Source organism: Lissotriton helveticus, chromosome 12 (genome assembly GCF_964261635.1).
Source record: "Lissotriton helveticus chromosome 12, aLisHel1.1, whole genome shotgun sequence".
NCBI lineage: Eukaryota > Metazoa > Chordata > Amphibia > Caudata > Salamandridae > Lissotriton > Lissotriton helveticus.
Genome location: NC_136073.1, coordinates 115,161,616 through 115,179,685, shown reverse-complemented (window position 1 = coordinate 115,179,685; position 18,070 = coordinate 115,161,616). Strand labels below are relative to the sequence as shown.

Here is an 18,070-nt window from a genome sequence, read left to right as displayed (position 1 = left end):
ACATAGTAGCATTTCGTCGTGCCATTAACAGCTACATTTTCCTGTGTTGTGAATTAAATCTAAAATTGGTTTCTTTTCCTGTTCTGTGTACCCGTCTACTATAAAGCACCTGTGCTAATCTATTAAAATGATATGCAATGGTTAATTGTCTTCAATGACATATTTGTATTGCAAGCACCTAGCCTCCATTTATGGGCAGTGGCGTTTTTTTACTTTTGTCGATTTATTTTTGTGGTCTATACTTGCCAATAATAAGGAAAGAAAAATAACTATAGCAACAGCGTGCCAAGGCTAGACCTATTGGATTTGCCAATGCTTATTTATTTATTTAAACATATTTTTATTGAAATTTTGAGCTTTAATACAATCATCAAGATCTTCTAGAGTTATCTTGACTTTTTTCTGTCCCTCATAAACAAGACAATTGACAAAATCCTCCCATACATCCCGCCCCCCATTTTTGCTCCAGCTAACGTGTATATTTTACAGTAATCCAACATCCATGTGAGGTCAACAATACATATTGTGTAAATCAATAGTAGATTATTAACATTGTATATTCAGTTCACAGTATTGCATTTTTATATCGTCCACACCACCTGCCATTATATACAGTCCCACTTCTACACATTCCATCACATTTCTTGTAGGTCTTTCTCAACCCCCTCTGCTCTTCTCTATGCAGTTCTGCTCCTTCTGCCCTCCCCTATCGCACTACTTCATTGTACCAGTCTGACCGTTTGGGTGGTCTGGATGCCTTCCAATTCATGGTTGTTTCTTTTCCCCTGTATCATTGTCATATTCACAACCTTCGCTTAGGGTTTCCCTTCTTCCCTTTGGGGCTTAAACCTAAGATACAGCAGTCCAAGGACCTGATGTTCTCTGTCGGTGCCACGCGGTTGACCAGTTCCTGCACAGTTGACCAATAGGTCAGTAGCCTAGGGCAGTCCCATAAGCCTGCATTGGGAGAACAGCAGCGGGGACAATCACCCGACATCTCTGGAAACATTTTGTTAAGTTTGTGTGGGGTTGAATACACACGATGTATCATTAACTTAAATTTCGGGTTTCGGTAGACTCTACTCGCCAATGCTTATTTAAGAAACGTATACGCATGCACAGTAGGTCACAGGCAACCAACACTTGCTCGGAGTAAAAACACCTCATTGACCAGTTTACTGAATTTCACAATTCCACAGCACCGCGTTCGTCACTGCTCTTAACAATAAAAAGTCCCTGCTGCCAAGGTAGTGATCTGATGGATTCTAAGCAGCTCGGTTATTGAATAACTTTGGATGTGCATGGAAACTATTCAGATCAAAGAACAGTCTGTTTTAAATTTGCTTGAGATTCAATAATAATTTACTGGAGGAGCGATTCAGCCAACCTTCCCTACCACGCACTTCTCTCCCTGGCCACTGCCAACATATTTTATTGTTGAAAATGCTTTTTGTTTTAAGTTTAAATTACATCGCGTTATTTGTTAGCCTTTTAACATTTGTAGCTTGTTTAATGTAGTTTTTTGTGTTTTTCCAATACTCCCGTCCCAGTATTTTTGCTGACTTTTTTTTTTAATGGCATTGTACAAAGCAATGTGATGTCTTTGTAGCAACTTGTACTAATTTTATGTGCGTTTGCACTTCGTCTTTTTAGCTTTGGTTACACAGCACCGCTCTCTTTCACCTTAGTGATATAAAGTGCTTTCAGTGGTACTCCAGAGAGGAGCTTTGGCCCCGCCCACATGTTGGTAGACAGTTGTACATGCTTTGATTGGGTAAAAGTTGTATGCTTCTTCAGAAAAAAAGTGCTTCCTGTCCATGTAGCTGTGGTTATTGTTTTTGTCCGTCCAGCTGCCTGAGCCTGGAGCAGTGTGTCTACATAGAGAAGTATACCTAACCTGCATAAGGTGTCCGGCTTATAATGTGATCGAACCAGGGGATGGGATAGAGTGATTAACAAAGACGTGGCTCTGTAATACTGTTAAAGTATCTAGGATAAGAAGATAATTTACGGTGTTTGTTTTTCTCTGCCAGCAGCACAGATCGGAGGAGGGCAGTCAGGAAGACTGTATTGTTATTTTACAGTCTCGGCACTCTCCCCTTCTCTTTCCATCGTTAATGTTTTACTTCGAAGTGAAGTTGTGCGTTTGAAAGTGGTATGTGATGCTCAGGGCTACAAGCATTTTTAAATACTTTACCATGACACTTTAAAGAGTTGGGTGTTTTTCTTTTTAATTCCAGCAATGCCTTTATTGGATTGGGAAGACTAGAATGCAGAGCAATTTCTCTCGCTGCAGTGTTGAGAAATGCATATGTTGTTACATGTACTAATGTTTATGAAATGTGTGCATAATAACCACAATCTCTTTGAAACTATCTACAAAACTATGGATAGCTAAATAGATTTCTGATATTGACATAATAGCTGCATTTGATGTTAAACCTTGTGAAAATGTTCTCCCTGATAGCACTTTTTCAAAGGGGCTCATTACTGCCCAGAGTATGTTTCTGGTGTCTCCTTACATCACATGCGGACAACAGTTATAGTGTGTGTTTTTTAAAGACGTGCCTTGCAAGCAAATGCATAGAGACTGTCTACAAAGCATAGTTCAGTATCATCCTAAACCTCTCCAATGGAACTAGCAGATGGGTAAACAGCAGAAAATGAATAATGTTCTCTTTCCGGATTCCAGATAGATAGAATTAAAAACTAGCAGTTAGGGGTTTTGTTTGGGGGTGGTCACGATTTTAAAACTACAATATGTAGGCAAGTCATTACTTCTAAAGCACAGTGGCCATTCTAGTGGTGAAGCACCGATATAAGTCTTAGGACCTCTCAGTAACACATACGACAATTTTACATCTACATGGACATCGGACAGCATTAATCGGCCACATAATGCAGCCCAAAAACAATGTTTAGTGGGTGTCCTAGCACACAGTTATTATGGGACTTGCAGTTTCATTAATGACATAAGTTTTCAAAAAAAGTATGCAAAGTAATTTAGGTTAAAAAGCAAGAAATAAATGGTGGCGTTACACATGGTACATGCCTTGACTACTAGCGGCCTAATGTTAATTCCATTTTTGCAGGTGTCCTAGCACACTATTATGAGACTTGCAGTTTGGCTAATATTGTTTCATAAAGGAATGTAGCGTCAAAAGCAATAATTTAATGGTGAGGTTACAAATGACAAGGGCTCACAAGGCGGCAGCCTTGTAACTGATCGCCTCCTGCAGGACAGGGAATACACCTCACCGTGCACATTCCAAAACATTAAGTACAAAAACTTAACACTGCGCTGCTTTTTCTCTGACTGAGCACAGATAACATGCTAGGTTATCCCCTAATCCGGGCCATACTCAATCCCCTTGACTTCCACAATAACATTTCTTAAACTATACATACTGGACTTCGTTATCACCTCATACCACTATTCCCCGCTGTAATGACACTCATCTCTAGAAGAGTAAGCCTCCCTCACACAGTAGCCCCCTTACAATGTTGTGCATCCACCTACAAAACCCGCTCATCCCCTGCAACGAACTTTCAAGCATTGCAATACACCCACTCCCAGTATTTGTTCTTTCCTTACCAAACTACCATACGCCATAACCAGCACCACGTTCACTCCCGACAACCAGTTGCTGCTGCCCGCCGCCATGACGTTGTGCTAGGACCCCCAAACCTGCCGAACCCCACCGCTTCCGGGCTCCCCAACTCACACCACCGCCCGGAAGAAGTCTGCATGACCCTCATCACGTGACTAAATAGGCATCGAGAGAAGGAAGCGCGAGGGTCAGTACGTCGGCAAACCCCATGGCAAATGTTGTGCATCCACCTACAAAACCCGCTCATCCCCTGCAACGAACTTTCAAGCATTGCAATACACCCACTCCCAGTATTTGTTCTTTCCTTACCAAACTACCATACGCCATAACCAGCACCACGTTCACTCCCGACAACCAGTTGCTGCTGCCCGCCGCCATGACGCTGTGCTAGGACCCCCAAACCTGCCGAACCCCACCGCTTCCGGGCTCCCCAACTCACACCACCGCCCGGAAGAAGTCTGCATGACCCTCATCACGTGACTTAATAGGCATCGAGAGAAGGAAGCGCGAGGGTCAGTACGTCGGCAAACCGCATGGCAAATTAGAGGAACCAGAGAATGAATGACGCGGAAAGAGTACTAAAGAAAACCTCCGTCCACACGAACGAGTGTGAAAAGTTAAAATGTCATCCGTTATAGAATAAACATCTTGGAAGCCAACGTGCTCAATCGACATGTTCTTGATAAACATACTTTATATTACTAGTTGATTTGCATGTGAGTTTTATACTTTTAGAACAATTACCAATTGTACGCGTAGCAATACTCAATAAACCAATAGGCAATGACACTGCTGACTTCTTATTTACAATTTTAGAATGGTTCTGTAATACCTGGTGCTCTTGCTCACCTTTCACCGAAGTTCAATATTAACAAGTCAGGTCCCGGGCCGGCCAGCCAATCAGAGCGCGGCCCGGGAATGACGTCACGGGGGTGTCCCGGGCCGGCAGCCAATGGCAGCGCGGCCCGGGACAAAGGGGCGGGGCTTAAAAAAAGCACCAGAAACGCCCCCGATTCGCGTTTTCAGGAGAAAGCGCGATTGACAGCCTCTGCCTCCCAATGGCTAGCCTCCATTTATGGAGCTAGCCAATGATAGGCAGAGGCGGGTCATCACCCCAGATAGAACTCAAGAGGTTTTGCTAGCGCATGCGTACTTCGTACGCATGGCTAAGGCAAAACCTAAAAACGGTAAAAAAAGGTGTATTGCCATGAAAGCTTTAGCAAATTCAAGCTGATAGGGCGCGCCTTTGAACCCGATTGGTTCTTGTCAATGCCTGTTGCTCATGCTGCATACATTACAGCCGAGCCGATTCAGGCGAGATACTTAAAGTAAACAAGTTTGACAAGGCAGGGGAGAGGGGAGAGAGGAGGGGGCCTGCTCATGCTTCCCTTGCGGGAGCAAGCAAGGGGCACCATCTATTTGCAAGTTAATTACAAACAGATGGCTTCAAAGCTCGCTCCTGCAAGGGAATCGCCAAACGTGCACGCTTTGCCATTGAAAGCAATGCAATGCGTGCACGTTTTTGGGCAAAAAAAGAGTATTGATTTCAAGAGGTGTCCACCTATGCAGCGCATGCGCGCTGCGTAGGCAAGACCTAAAAAACAAAAGAAGGAAAAGGAAGATCCTTTTGTGACCATGTGCTGCAGTGAGGAGCCTCGAAAGAGTATAATTTTGCAAGACGCAGCAAAACATGGTGAATAGTTATTGGGCTGTGCAGCACAGAGACTGCATAGTTGAAATGCAAAGCCTTTTTATGTTTCATTGTACTGTGGGCTACTTCGTACCGAGCTGCTAATTTTGAGGCCCGTGTCACCCAGAGGCTAAATATCCTTTAGGTGCAGAGTACTTTTTTAACGCAGTTGGCTCCCAAGGGACCCTCACAGCATGGCCATCGGGGTTAAGATAGCAAGGAAAAGGTTACATATTTATTATTCTGGCCTGGCAGGGGGTGTAGATATAAAGAGGAAGTGTCAGACATGCCTGCATGGAAGACAAGCCCTTTCTTTGTACTTCTGACAGTGGCAGGACTTCCCATTAAAAGGATAACGATTGGCCTAGGTACCCTGGGTGCTCCAACTCCTTTCAATATACTGCACCACTATTTAATCTTGGAAAGAACTAATAAATCTTTGATAGCGAGTCCTCAGTGCATCTTACTCTTGTTGAAATCTCCGTAAGGATAATTTCTAAGGAAAGCAAAAAATTCTGGTCCAACTGTGTAAAAGCCAAGAGTGTGGGGTGAATTAGACTAACCACATTGTACTGCCCCTACAGCACTTCAACAAAATGCCAAAAAGCAGAAAGTATGCCTCCAAGAAGCCCTGGAGGAAGAAGTGAGAAATATCCAAGCCATGTAAGCTTTTGGTTTATTGGCAGGTACTACAACATGGAGAGGATATCAACCCATTAAAGCCTTCGAGCGTTGACATGAAGGATAGCAATAACCAGAACACCTTACAAACAGCAACAGGTGTGTGCCTGCCAGCAGCTGTGGCCTGCGAACAGATGTGGGAAAATCTCAGCAACACCAGTGCACTTTGAGATGGGGACAGCTGCCAGAACCTATTATATAGTGCGCCTGCCATCCCGCATGCCCATAGACTGGCAGAGTGCACTACTAGGACTGTAAACAGTGTCCGCCAGCCCTGCATGAACACAGAGTGTAAGTCAGCATGCATAGCCAGGAAGGTAGACAGTGTCCGCCTGCCCTACGATCCCATAGCTAGGGGGCATAAGGCAGAGTGTACATCCAAGACTGTAGTGCTCACCAGCCAAGAATGCCCATTGTCACCAGAGTGTAATTTTGGGACTGTACTCACACAGTAAAGTTGCGTACAGAGGCTGCCCTCACCGCCCGCTCGCCTCCTCCGGTCTCAGTGTTGTGATTCTATCTAGGACCCTAATTCGATATTCCCGATTTATGCCCTTATATGGTTATCACAAATAATATCCTTATAAAGGCATACGAATCATATCCATATTTAGTAATAGCCCATGCGGTCCAAATACGGCAAGGCAAATCCCATAGATTCCTAGAAAGTACAACGTGTTCTTTAAACAAACCAAGCCTCCAGCAGCCCGGGATATCCCCCTGCTTTGGTTTTGATTTGAACAAGAACTCCTGGAGTCCAGAAAGAACTGTTCGTTCTTAGTGACGTCTTATGTCCAACCTTACGTCAAACTCGGCACCTTCCAGGTATAAATATACCAACGTTGCCTTAAGCAAACACACGGTGGTTTGGAGCAGAGCGGCCATCTACTTGCCCGACACCGAGCTGATGCGAGTGCCGAAGGAAGCCGACCCTCCCCTTTTGACGCACTGAGAGAGACGCTGTCTTTTCTCCAGCCGAGAAAATCCAGCTCCGGTGTTTCCAGTCACCCTTGCGGGTTGCTGGGAGATCGAGTCCTGAGAGAGCGATACAAGGCCTCCTACATTCTATTTACCCAGGTACGGAGCTGACTAAATCCTTAAGAGAATTCTTGATTCAGATTCTTGGCAAAAAACCAACTTAACTTAAACTGCAACTTACTTACTCCTTGTAAAGTATTAGGCTTAGGTCAGGTACACCGGGGTAGGCGTATCTTAGAAGCACCAGTTGAGTACGTTAGTCAATGTTTTATGTATGTATATATTTTATCCATTTTAAAGTATCATATGGCTAAGAAACCATATCAATGCTTTTACAGTATTATGTTATAATACTCCTTTTACTGTACGCACTTTACTTTATGATAAGTATTGCAATTGTGGCAACTCACTTCTCTTGCATGAGAAAGAAGACTGCTCAATAAATAACACCTTTTATTGAAAATGCCCGTCTCTCTATTTCTCTGCACTCTGGTGAAAATAAGTATGCACGATTGAGTGAAATAAACGTCTATTGTTTTCACACGACTCTAGAGATGCACTCTTTATTCTGAGGGAGCAAAGTCATGTTTTATGCGGTGGTCAGAATCCCTTCTTGTCTAAATCAGGACGGTTAACTCTTTCCTGAACATTCGAGAAAGTTTCTAGTGACCTCAGCTAGCTGGCAAAAACGAATGAAGTCAAATATAGTAAGTAGAGACCTAGATGACCTCAGTCCTACGTCTATACTGCTGATTATATTATTCCAATGCGCAGAGCCTATTGGGAATATAGGAATTAAACTAAATGGCGTCCGTTTGGTAAGGCGATAATCTAACGCAAGATACTAGAGTAACTCAGTCGTGCTTTTTCACACAGACCCCTTTTCCCGTAAAAACTCCAAAAAGATGTCTAGAGTGGGTAAAAGGTTCATATCCGCCGGAACTTAGTAGGAAGAGATTCCTATGTATTAGTTTTTGGTTTAGTCAACGTTGAAGGATACAGTGTTCCAAAATATTGTGCACCTAATCTTTGTTTCCTTGAAACTTGCTCTGCAACAAAACTTCCTGTCATTAAAATGTCGGATAATGAAGACGAAAGGGAGAGAGCTAGATTAGCAGCTCAACTCCTAGCGGATGACACAAGTCTCCAAGACAATGACCCGAATGCTATAATCATTCCGGTAAATGTAAGAAGTACTATAACTAAAAAACGTATAGAAAATGGAGTATCATCACGAGGTGGTAGAGTCATATTCATGGTAGAGGCCCATGAATATCGGCAGACAGAGGTATTCTATTCATGGATACATTTTCCAGCAGCACACGCTGTGACATACAAATTCCACTATTACAAAATAGAGGAACATCCGGATGAATACACTCCTTTCGAGGATGTTGAAATCCCACTAACTTACCAAGAGCACCTGCTCTGGTTTAAAGGCGCCCTAAAACATCAAAATCACATCACCAGGCTCGGTCCACTAGGTAGACCAGGAGCCACGTGGCCGGTTCTAGCCAGCTACACACCACATCTCGACATTGATAAAATGTCAGACCGGGAACTTTTAGCTCAGCTAAAACTACTAATTAAAATACATAGACAATTGGTCCACTATGTCATGCGGACTTCAACAGTCCAACCAGCAATAATAATTCCACAGACCACCCCTCACCAGGGGAACACAAATAAAATCACACCACAGAATATACAATCAGCCATTGGCAAAATACCCGCAAAACGGGAACAAATTCCATTCTGGTTAGCACAAAAAAATCACTCAGAGGCAGTATTTCCTGATACTACACCTCATGAGAAACACAGAATTCTGACTATCTGCTTTCCAATGGGGATTGCACCACATGCTTCAATATACACAAAAAACACATGGTGTTCCGTCTATGGCAATAATACCAGATGTGCTACGACAGACTCAAAATGAATACGGTCCAGAACCGGCTTTAACTCTGGGTATGAAATTACTGAAAGACTTCAAGTAGGTCTCGGCTATATTACTAGCCAACATAAAAGGAGAAGCAGCATCTGTGGCGATCTGCCAGAAATTGAAAGAAACAGATATAGCAGAACAACCTTTTGAACTTTCCAGAATCTTAGAAAAAACCTATGAAGAACTAGGTAGAGATAGTTTGGGTGGGAAACCAATAAAACCCCAAGTAATTGAGAATCCTGAAAAAACATTTATCAAAAATAATCTAAACACTCCAGAGAAAAACGATTCCAGTCCAGAGGAAGGTCTCCTTAACGGAGAGATAGATCTCCAGACCGAGGAAGCAAGTCTCCCCAAAGGGAGCCCTCTGAGAAAAGATACAACCTTAGAGATCTGGATAAATTGCGAAAACCTGATAGATATCAAGATATTGATACACGTCCCTCTCGATCTTTTCAGACTTCCTCACAGGAATCGGAAAGAAGAGGACGGTCAGAACACAAGGAAGAGCACGTCAAGTCCAAAGACAAGGAACCTGCTCATCAAAGTAAAAAATTACAATTTCCAAGAAAGAAGGTAGCCAGTATTAAAATAAAACATGCCGAGGATACGGAGGACATAACTGAAAAACGGAGAGTGGGCCCAGACAATGCTAGATAGCGCAGCAGAAGTAATCATAGCTCGCAAGATCCTGATGAATCTTCTGGAGACAGTGGACACGAATGAATACATTCAAGTGGAAACTGCAGACACCAGAGTTAGCAAACCACATAAATTATACGAAATAACATGGCGTATAGAGGGGGATAAAACTAGGAAAGTAAGGGGTCTCTTTTGGGATAACTTATCTAAAGGCTATGACATCCAGTTAGCTGAGAGACTGGCCACCAGAGTGTCAGGGAGTGCCCTCATGGCTAAGAAATGATTATGCCTGCCTTCTCAAATCATATTCCAATTCATAAAAAATACACATTTGCAAGAAAATGGGCAGTGGCCCAAGCTCCTGCATTATATAAAAATCATGTAGGATGGGATGAGGATTCTCCTCCCCACAAAATCCAGTTTAAAAAAAAAAAAAAAAAAAAAAAAATCAACCCACTGCACAAAGGCAGTACCCAGTTAAGCAGGAAGCTAAAAAGCAAGTCCGAGAGATCTTAGATCAACTTGAATATCAGGGGGTGATTGAAACATGCACCTCACAAATGAACAATCCTTTGTTTCCTGTCTCCAAACCAGATGACTCATATCAACTAGTTTTGGACTACAGACACCTAAACTCCTGCTGCAAGACATTTGCAGTACAAAACACACAGTGCAGCACTAATGATTAACATGGTGCGCAAAAATATAAAACGACATTGGATATCTCTAATGGATTCTTTTGTCAAAACATTGCACCTGAAAGCAGGTATCTGACCGCTTTCTCAATAATGGGGTCGCATGAACAATTCTGTCGACTCCCACAGGGATTCAAGAACAGCCCAGGATTATTCTTAGCAAGGGTAACAGAGTTACTACAAATATATGATGATGAGGTATTATCTTATGTCAATGACATCTATCTCACAGATGATGACCTGGAGACACACTTGAAAAGAGTGAACACCTTAATACTTCAGTTCGCAGCTGAAGGGTACAAATTCAACTTTAAAAAGTCACAAATTGCTCACCTAACTGACCTGTTTTTAGGACATGAATTATCAAGAGAAGGCAAGAGCCTAGCAGACAACTTCTTATAGTAGTGCGCTGTACTCCAAGCACCAAAAATGCTGAAGAACTTACAATCAATACTAGGTTTCCTGAATTTCGGAAGAACATACATTCTAAATTATGCAGAGAGGGTTAAACCTCTATAAATAAATAAAAACTGATTTCAAACCAATAAATCGGACTCAGAAACACAAATTTTAAGATCATTGCAAACAGACATGTTGTTAGCTAAAACAAAATTCCAAACTCGCGAAAACGTATTCAACCTTGTACTCCGAGTCATCCCAGGAAGATGCAGATTCACGTTCCTGACCTCCAATGAGGGAGAAACGATACCAATAGCTTACAAATCATACTTGTACACACAAGCTGAAATGAAATTCAGTTCTACTGAAAATATTCTAATAGCTGTTCAAACTGCTGTAGCAAAAGAAAGAGCCCAAGCCCAAGGCAGGAAGATAGCTGTTTTAACAGCAGAATCAGCCTTTGAGGCATTAACAAGCCCACGCAATCTGAATGCTGTGGCATTAGATCCAAAATGGATACAATGGGAAGATTCTCTTGCTGCAGAAGACGTGAAACCCTATTTTGACCCGAAAATGAAAAAACTAGAAGATCTAGACATTGAAGAAGAATATCCTCTGCCAATTGAAATTCTGCCTCTTGAACAGTACACATGTGTAATCTACATGGACAGATTTGCACAACACTACGATGTAGAGAAAAAAATCCTACAACGCAGCGTGCACGATTGTTAAAGGTCGCTGGCGCTTTGGTAAATTCAGACCAATAATCACCAAAACTGAATCACTCAGAAACTGCTCAGCGAGCTGAAATAAGATCTTTAAAGATGGCGCTTGAAAATGCCGATCGCGAATTCCCCACACGAATAGTGTGTGATTCGCATTACTGCGTCAAGTCTTACAATAATGACATGCAGACATGGATCAAAAATGGTTACAAAGATGACACAGGAGCCACAATAAAGCATAAAAAACTTTGGGAACAAGTAGTTCTTTTGCAGAAAGAACTAAGAAAGACTCACGTGATACATACACTGAGTCATCGAAGTGATGGCGTTCACGTTGCAGGGAATTCATTGGCTAACAGCCACAGCGGAAGCAGTTCAACCGGCTTCCGTAGCCACAAAAAAGCGTTCTAAAAAACAGATAGACTGAGAAACCATGCTGGCGGTAAAAGCCTCATTAAAAGGCGACTATGCAGCGTTGCCTCTCGACTATCCACTCAATAATACATACATAATTGATGCAAACTCCGTTCCTTTTACTCAAATACCTGGAGTGGGGGATAGAGTAATTCCAAACACGAACAGGAGCGTCTTCTTGATTCAAGAAGCACACATGGGAGAGGGTCTAAGGCACCAAGAGATTATGAAATCTCTAAAAGAATTACAATCAGAATACTAGTTGCCGGGGATGAGCTTGCAAAATTACAAATTTGCAAAGGATTGTCCAGACTGCAACTGAGATCGCAGTTGTGAACCGGACCAGACTATTGCCAGGACACCTTTATTAGAAAGCATCAGGCTATCTATACGCAAAAATCCAGCTGGAGAAATGCGTTCCCATAAATATTAAGACTAGATTCACTTAAAATATAGACCCCGGCGCTCGGCTGACGCCAGAACTGTTATAAGAGATTTGCGAGTCTTTATCGGCACATACGCAATTGGCATGCTACATTCTGACCAGGGCCCTGCGTTTAGCTCTCAGGCTTACAAGGAGGCCATGGCCAGCATGGGCATTGCATTGCGGTACTCTTCTCCCTTCCATCCTGAGGAAAATGCGGTAGTGGAAAGAAAAAAACGTGACATAAACCAATCTATAACGGCGAGGGTATTAGGTTGGGGTGATGGGTGGGTCAAACATTTAACAAGTGTCCAACATAGTCTTAACAATCTGCCAAGAAATTCTCTAAAAGGTTTCACTCCCTACAAACTATTGTTTGGTACTAGAATGCACATTCAGGACTTCGATAGTCACACTTCAGTGGTAGAAGAAAAATCCTTTGATATCAAAGACAGTTTGGCTGTTTTACAGGACAAATGAAACAAGAAGTCTGAGTAATATAAAGTTAAAGCCAACAGCCACTGAAGAAAAACCACCTGTCCCAGCAAGACCTGTCTGGATTCCAAAGATTAGAGATCTAGTCAGAGAGAAGATCGCGGTGAAGAAGGAATTTGGGCCTTCTTACAGAAAAGCAGTACCTGTCTTAGCTGTCAGCGGAACAAGATCAGTAGTACTACCGCCCCTTGCTGATAAAAGGAGAACCGAGTTGTATCCATCGACCTGGTAAAACCACAATCATGTGGCCAATAATAAGTAGTAGGCCCTGTGGACTCCCAAGAAGTAGCAGAAGACCAAACCTTGCTACAATCCAAGAGGTTCAAACTGAGAGACTAATCACATTTGATAAACCTGCAGTGAATAAAAAAGGACAATGCCACAAAGCCATGGAACTTGTGCCTCTTGAAACCCAAATTGCAACAGTTCATCAAGAAACACCCGTCTACAACGATGTAGCCTCAGACTATGTTAATGAAACAAAGAAAGATCCAAAGACAAATGAAAATTGACAGAACTGCATCTGGCTACTTTATCAATTTCGATGACTTTTCTGAAGATCCAAGCAAACATGAAGAAACGCCAGCAACAAAAACTTTCAAAGACAAAGTAATTGAACTTTTTCACCAACTAAAAGAAACATATCGGATTTCACCATGGATTGAATTTTGGATTGTGTTAGGTGTACTTTTCCTCCTACTTTGGCTCATCATGGTTCTATGGTTGAGAAAATTCATTGAGGGAAAATATAGTACAATGGATACAGCAAGTCAGAACATCAACTTGGTCCTAAAGCCTCACAGATCGTCTCACATCGAGAAAAGAGAACTGTCATCAGTGAACATCACAGCCAATCCAATACCCGGAGGGGTAGCATGGGACAGAACGGATTATGAAATCTATGGCCCGATTGAGCTCTTGAAATATCCACACCAGTTTAAGGTTTCCTTAAATGACTTTGTGACACCAAGTACTTTCTCTGATGATTGGGACTTTGAAAACATTAATAATAGGATGTCATATTTAGTAATGTCAGCTAAATTCATAGAACATGATTTACAGGGTTCATCAAATTATGAAGAGTTATATTGTTATAATCATTTTGGTCATCACTATTTGCATAAATCTGCTCAACCTAGAAATATTTTTACTTATAACCAATGGGAACATTGTCCAACACCGCCAAAAGGCAGCTCAAAAACATTTTATAAGAAATTCCAATACTTCTCAGGGTTTAACAGTGATCCAGAAACATTTTATTTTAAAATGTTAAATAAGACAGGAATGAAAACAATGTTGACAAATACTAAATTGATTTATTCTGAAAAATGTTATGACAAAATGTCTACATTTGGTTTTGAATTTTGGAAAAAAAACATTGAAACAAAAACCATCTGGGGTTCAAAAGACTGGCAGGTACAAGGTCTAGAAGCATTATTTAGAGCCTGCATGATCCCAGAACAGATAATATTCCTGAATGACACCATTCAGCAAACAACCTGTCTTGGTTTAGCCAAGATAAAGGACTTAAATAAACAGTCTATTCCAAAGCCAATACCTGATAGTAATAGCACTACATGTTGAGATAGACTTATCCCATATTTTACACCAAAACAGAACAAATCCTGATTGGAAAAAATGGTTGATCTGTCCCACAAACACAAATAACTGTCAAGATAGATTCCTGAACAAAACACAGGGGTTCAAACAGAACAGGCCAGACCCAAGATATTCCCAGAGACAACATCCAGGGATAGTTACAACATACAGTGTAGGGAAACTATGCCTTGAGAGGCTACAGAAATCCACACTGGCTGAAATTAAGCAGCACTTGACTTTACTTAAAGACGGTGCTGACTAGCGTGATTTCATATTGGGACCACGCAAACCGCGTCAAAAACGTTTTATACGCCGCTTACGAGGCCTGGAAAGTAACACAAATTGAAACAGCTGAAAAAAATACAAGAAATTGATCGTATTAATTTGGAAAAATCACTTTCTGTAGTGGACAATGGGTTAATGACTGTCTTCCAGAATATATTCACTGGACAGCATCGTATCATCTGCTATTGATATAATAGAGCAGGACTTACTAAAGTTACAACATGGTCAGTCCCAATTGCGTTCTATTGTACAACTTGGCTGGACGTTGCAAAATCCGCGTTCAGGCTACGTGCCATGGCGTCTAATTAACATAACGTCATTATTCTCTATCTTTAACCTTACTAATAAACAAATCAGTTTGGCACAAAAAGGAGCAGACTATACGATTCTGAGCATTGAAAAACTTGAGAGATTACCATTGACAATGTCAGAGAGACCTGTCATTGAATGGATAACACATGGAACAATTACAATTCCGTTAACAACTTTCTAGTTTCAGTATTGCCAAAAATATATACCAGTAGGCCTGTATGAAAGGTTGGGTAAAGGATACATCAAGTCAACATGGAATTTACCCCATACACACAAATGTTATAGTGAAGGGAAAAAGGAGGTATTTCTTAGTGGTAATAATTGTAAAAAATCACTAAGTGGTACACTTCTGTGTCAAAGTATTAACTTGCATGGAGCCTGCGAAGGGTCTTCAAATAACCTTTCATATCACCTGCACGGCATGCCTGCAACACAGATAGAGCCATTCTTTAGACAGCTTTCCAACGGCAGCTACGTTCTAATAAGGGACCACAGCTGTTGTGGCATGGTGCCAGGAAAAGCCCATCTCGTGAGCGTTACTTCCATGGTCACTTGCTGTATGCAAGTATTGTATCCAAACAGCAATCCAGACATGGAGGCGGCAATATGGCCTTCTTTGAATATCTCTTCTATTTCGAATTGATACTTTAAGCAGAATGAAGTCAATTCTTTTACAGACAACTGTGCCTTTAACCTCGTCCAAAGAGACGTATGAACTGCAAGTTGCAAGGACAGCTGCAGAGATACATTCCCTATTATCAACAAATTGCCCGTGCATTTCGTAGAAATGTTAGGTCAAATCTTAAACATGTCTGATACCAGTGGCATCGCACATATATTTAAGACAATTTTTTCGGGACTGTTAGAACCCTTTGAAACAGTTCTGGGTATTTTCCCGAATTTCGTTCATTCATTTTTCGGCGGCCTGCCTCTTCTTTTGGGACTTGCAGCAGGAATGTTATTTTTGATCCTTCTGCTCCGATATGGCAAGCCAAGCCACAGACAAAACTCCAGCAACGATGGAAGAAATGATCCTAGCTATACGCTACCAAGACCAACTCACTAAAGTCCTCGGATTAGCCCGGCTGAGAGATCTGAGTGCAACCTGGTTTCTTTCATTCACACCATCTGGCAAAATTGAATCTTACCTGTGCTTCGATATCTGCTACGTGGAGAAGAATGCGTGTTGGATGTCTGTCTTACACTACCATCAGCAGTACCAATGGATATCGATACTTTGCTAGGTCCAGTAACGACTCATGCAATGTGTTGTCCCCAGTGGCTACCTATTCTGAGGACGGCATTCGTTGAGACTTCACCACTACAAGTAGGTGGCGGTGAAGTACGAAGGGAAGCAGCACCAAACAGGTACAACCTTCTGTGATCATTGCTGATCCAAACATCGATGATAGCAATCACTCTCACATCTGCACTGCTTCAGCATTTTCGAACTTGGTCGAACTTTCACCTGATGTTGTAGACCAATTTTTTGCAAGCCTGTCTGATATGATGTTCTCTCCAGTCAACGAGAATAACTTTTAAAACAACGAGCACACAGCGTTCCCTGAACTCTGAATTCAGCCTTCAGTTTTTGATAAACAAAACTACTAAAAACATTTGGAACTATTTTTTACCCTGAAAGCGAAATTCTTTTTTTTCCACTTCCAAAATATTTACCTTTTTTCTGGCACATGGTACTCTGCTTAAAGTAGAACTATTCTTAGAGAACAGAGATTCTATTTTTAGGATAACTAGAGACAATATTTTACCTCAGCCTCTAGCACATGTACAGTATTGTATAAATATGTGATGAAATGGTCTCGACCTTATTTTCTGTATACAGAGCCATTTCATGTGTAATTTTCGCAATTCATACAGCTGAGATATATATATATTACCTACTGGCGATAGCCAGTAGGTATATATAGTTAGAATTTTCAAAAATCCCATAGGAAAAATATCCTATGTCGAATAACTTTGGCGTTTGAGGACAGAATTGGCTGAAATTTTCAGGAAAATTGAACATTTTGTTTCTGAGCAGCCCCTCAAAATTTGGGGGGGTTTCGTCAAGGGGGGGCCGAGAAAAAAGGGGGGTCCCAAAACGTGTTTTTCCCATGCAATTTTCCATAGGGCGGTTGGCCTCACTTTTAGCCTGAACGGCTGAATGGATTTACACCAAACTTGGCAAAATTGTAGGGACTGGTAGCCCGATGTGCCTTTGCTATGTCTCAAGATATAGGCTCCAGTGGTTTTTACGAAAATTAACTTTGAAAAATATATATTGGGCTACATTGGGCTATATATATGTTGGAGCCCAAATGTAGCCCAATGTAGCCCAATGTAGCCCAAAGATGGCCACCAGAGACAAAAAAAAACAAATGTAGCCCAAATATCAGCCAGATGTAGCCCAACTATAGCCCAATGACAGAATGTCCCAGAGTGTTCTAAAGAACAACTAGAGTGCTAACAGTCCTACTTATTACAAAGGTATGGCACACCTGAAGCCATCTTGATTGGAATAAAGTGGTAACTCTTAAAACATTTAATTTAAAAAGGAACAAAATGAGGGGGTTCATTTTGCCATAGAAAGTATGATTAGCGAATATATGACGAAATCCCGCATACCATCAGTCCGCAAAAAAAATCCCGCATGTACTATTAGGCCGCAAATTAAAATAACGAAAACTTTTAGAACGAATATGCCTTTAGCATACACTAAACAACTAAACTACCCTAAACCCTAAAACACTACCCCCAGCATGACCCTACACTACACAAACAGTACAACACTACCCTAAACCCTAAAACACTACCCCCAGCATGACCCTACACTACACAAACACTACAACACTACCCTAAACCCTAAAACACTACACCCCAGCATGACCCTACACTACAACACTACCCAAAACCCTAACACTACCCCCAGCATGACCCTACACTACGCAAACACTACAACACTATCCTAAACCCTAACACTTCGCCCAGCATGACACTACACTACGCAAACACTACAACACTACCCTAAACCCTAAAACACTAGCCCCAGCATGACCCTACACTACGCAAACACTACAACACAACCCTAAACCCTAAACCACTACCCCCAGCATGACCCTACACTACGCAAACACTACAACACAACCCTAAACCCTAAAACACTACCCCCAGCAAC

At 41.8% G+C, this 18,070-nt stretch overlaps 1 protein-coding gene across 7 annotated transcripts in view; it reads right to left on the bottom strand.

Annotated features, from left to right (window-relative positions):
• Positions 1-18,070, bottom strand: part of LOC144798642 (transmembrane protein 272-like) — a 1,182,125-nt gene that overhangs the window by 88,198 nt on the left and 1,075,857 nt on the right. The window lies entirely within an intron of this gene.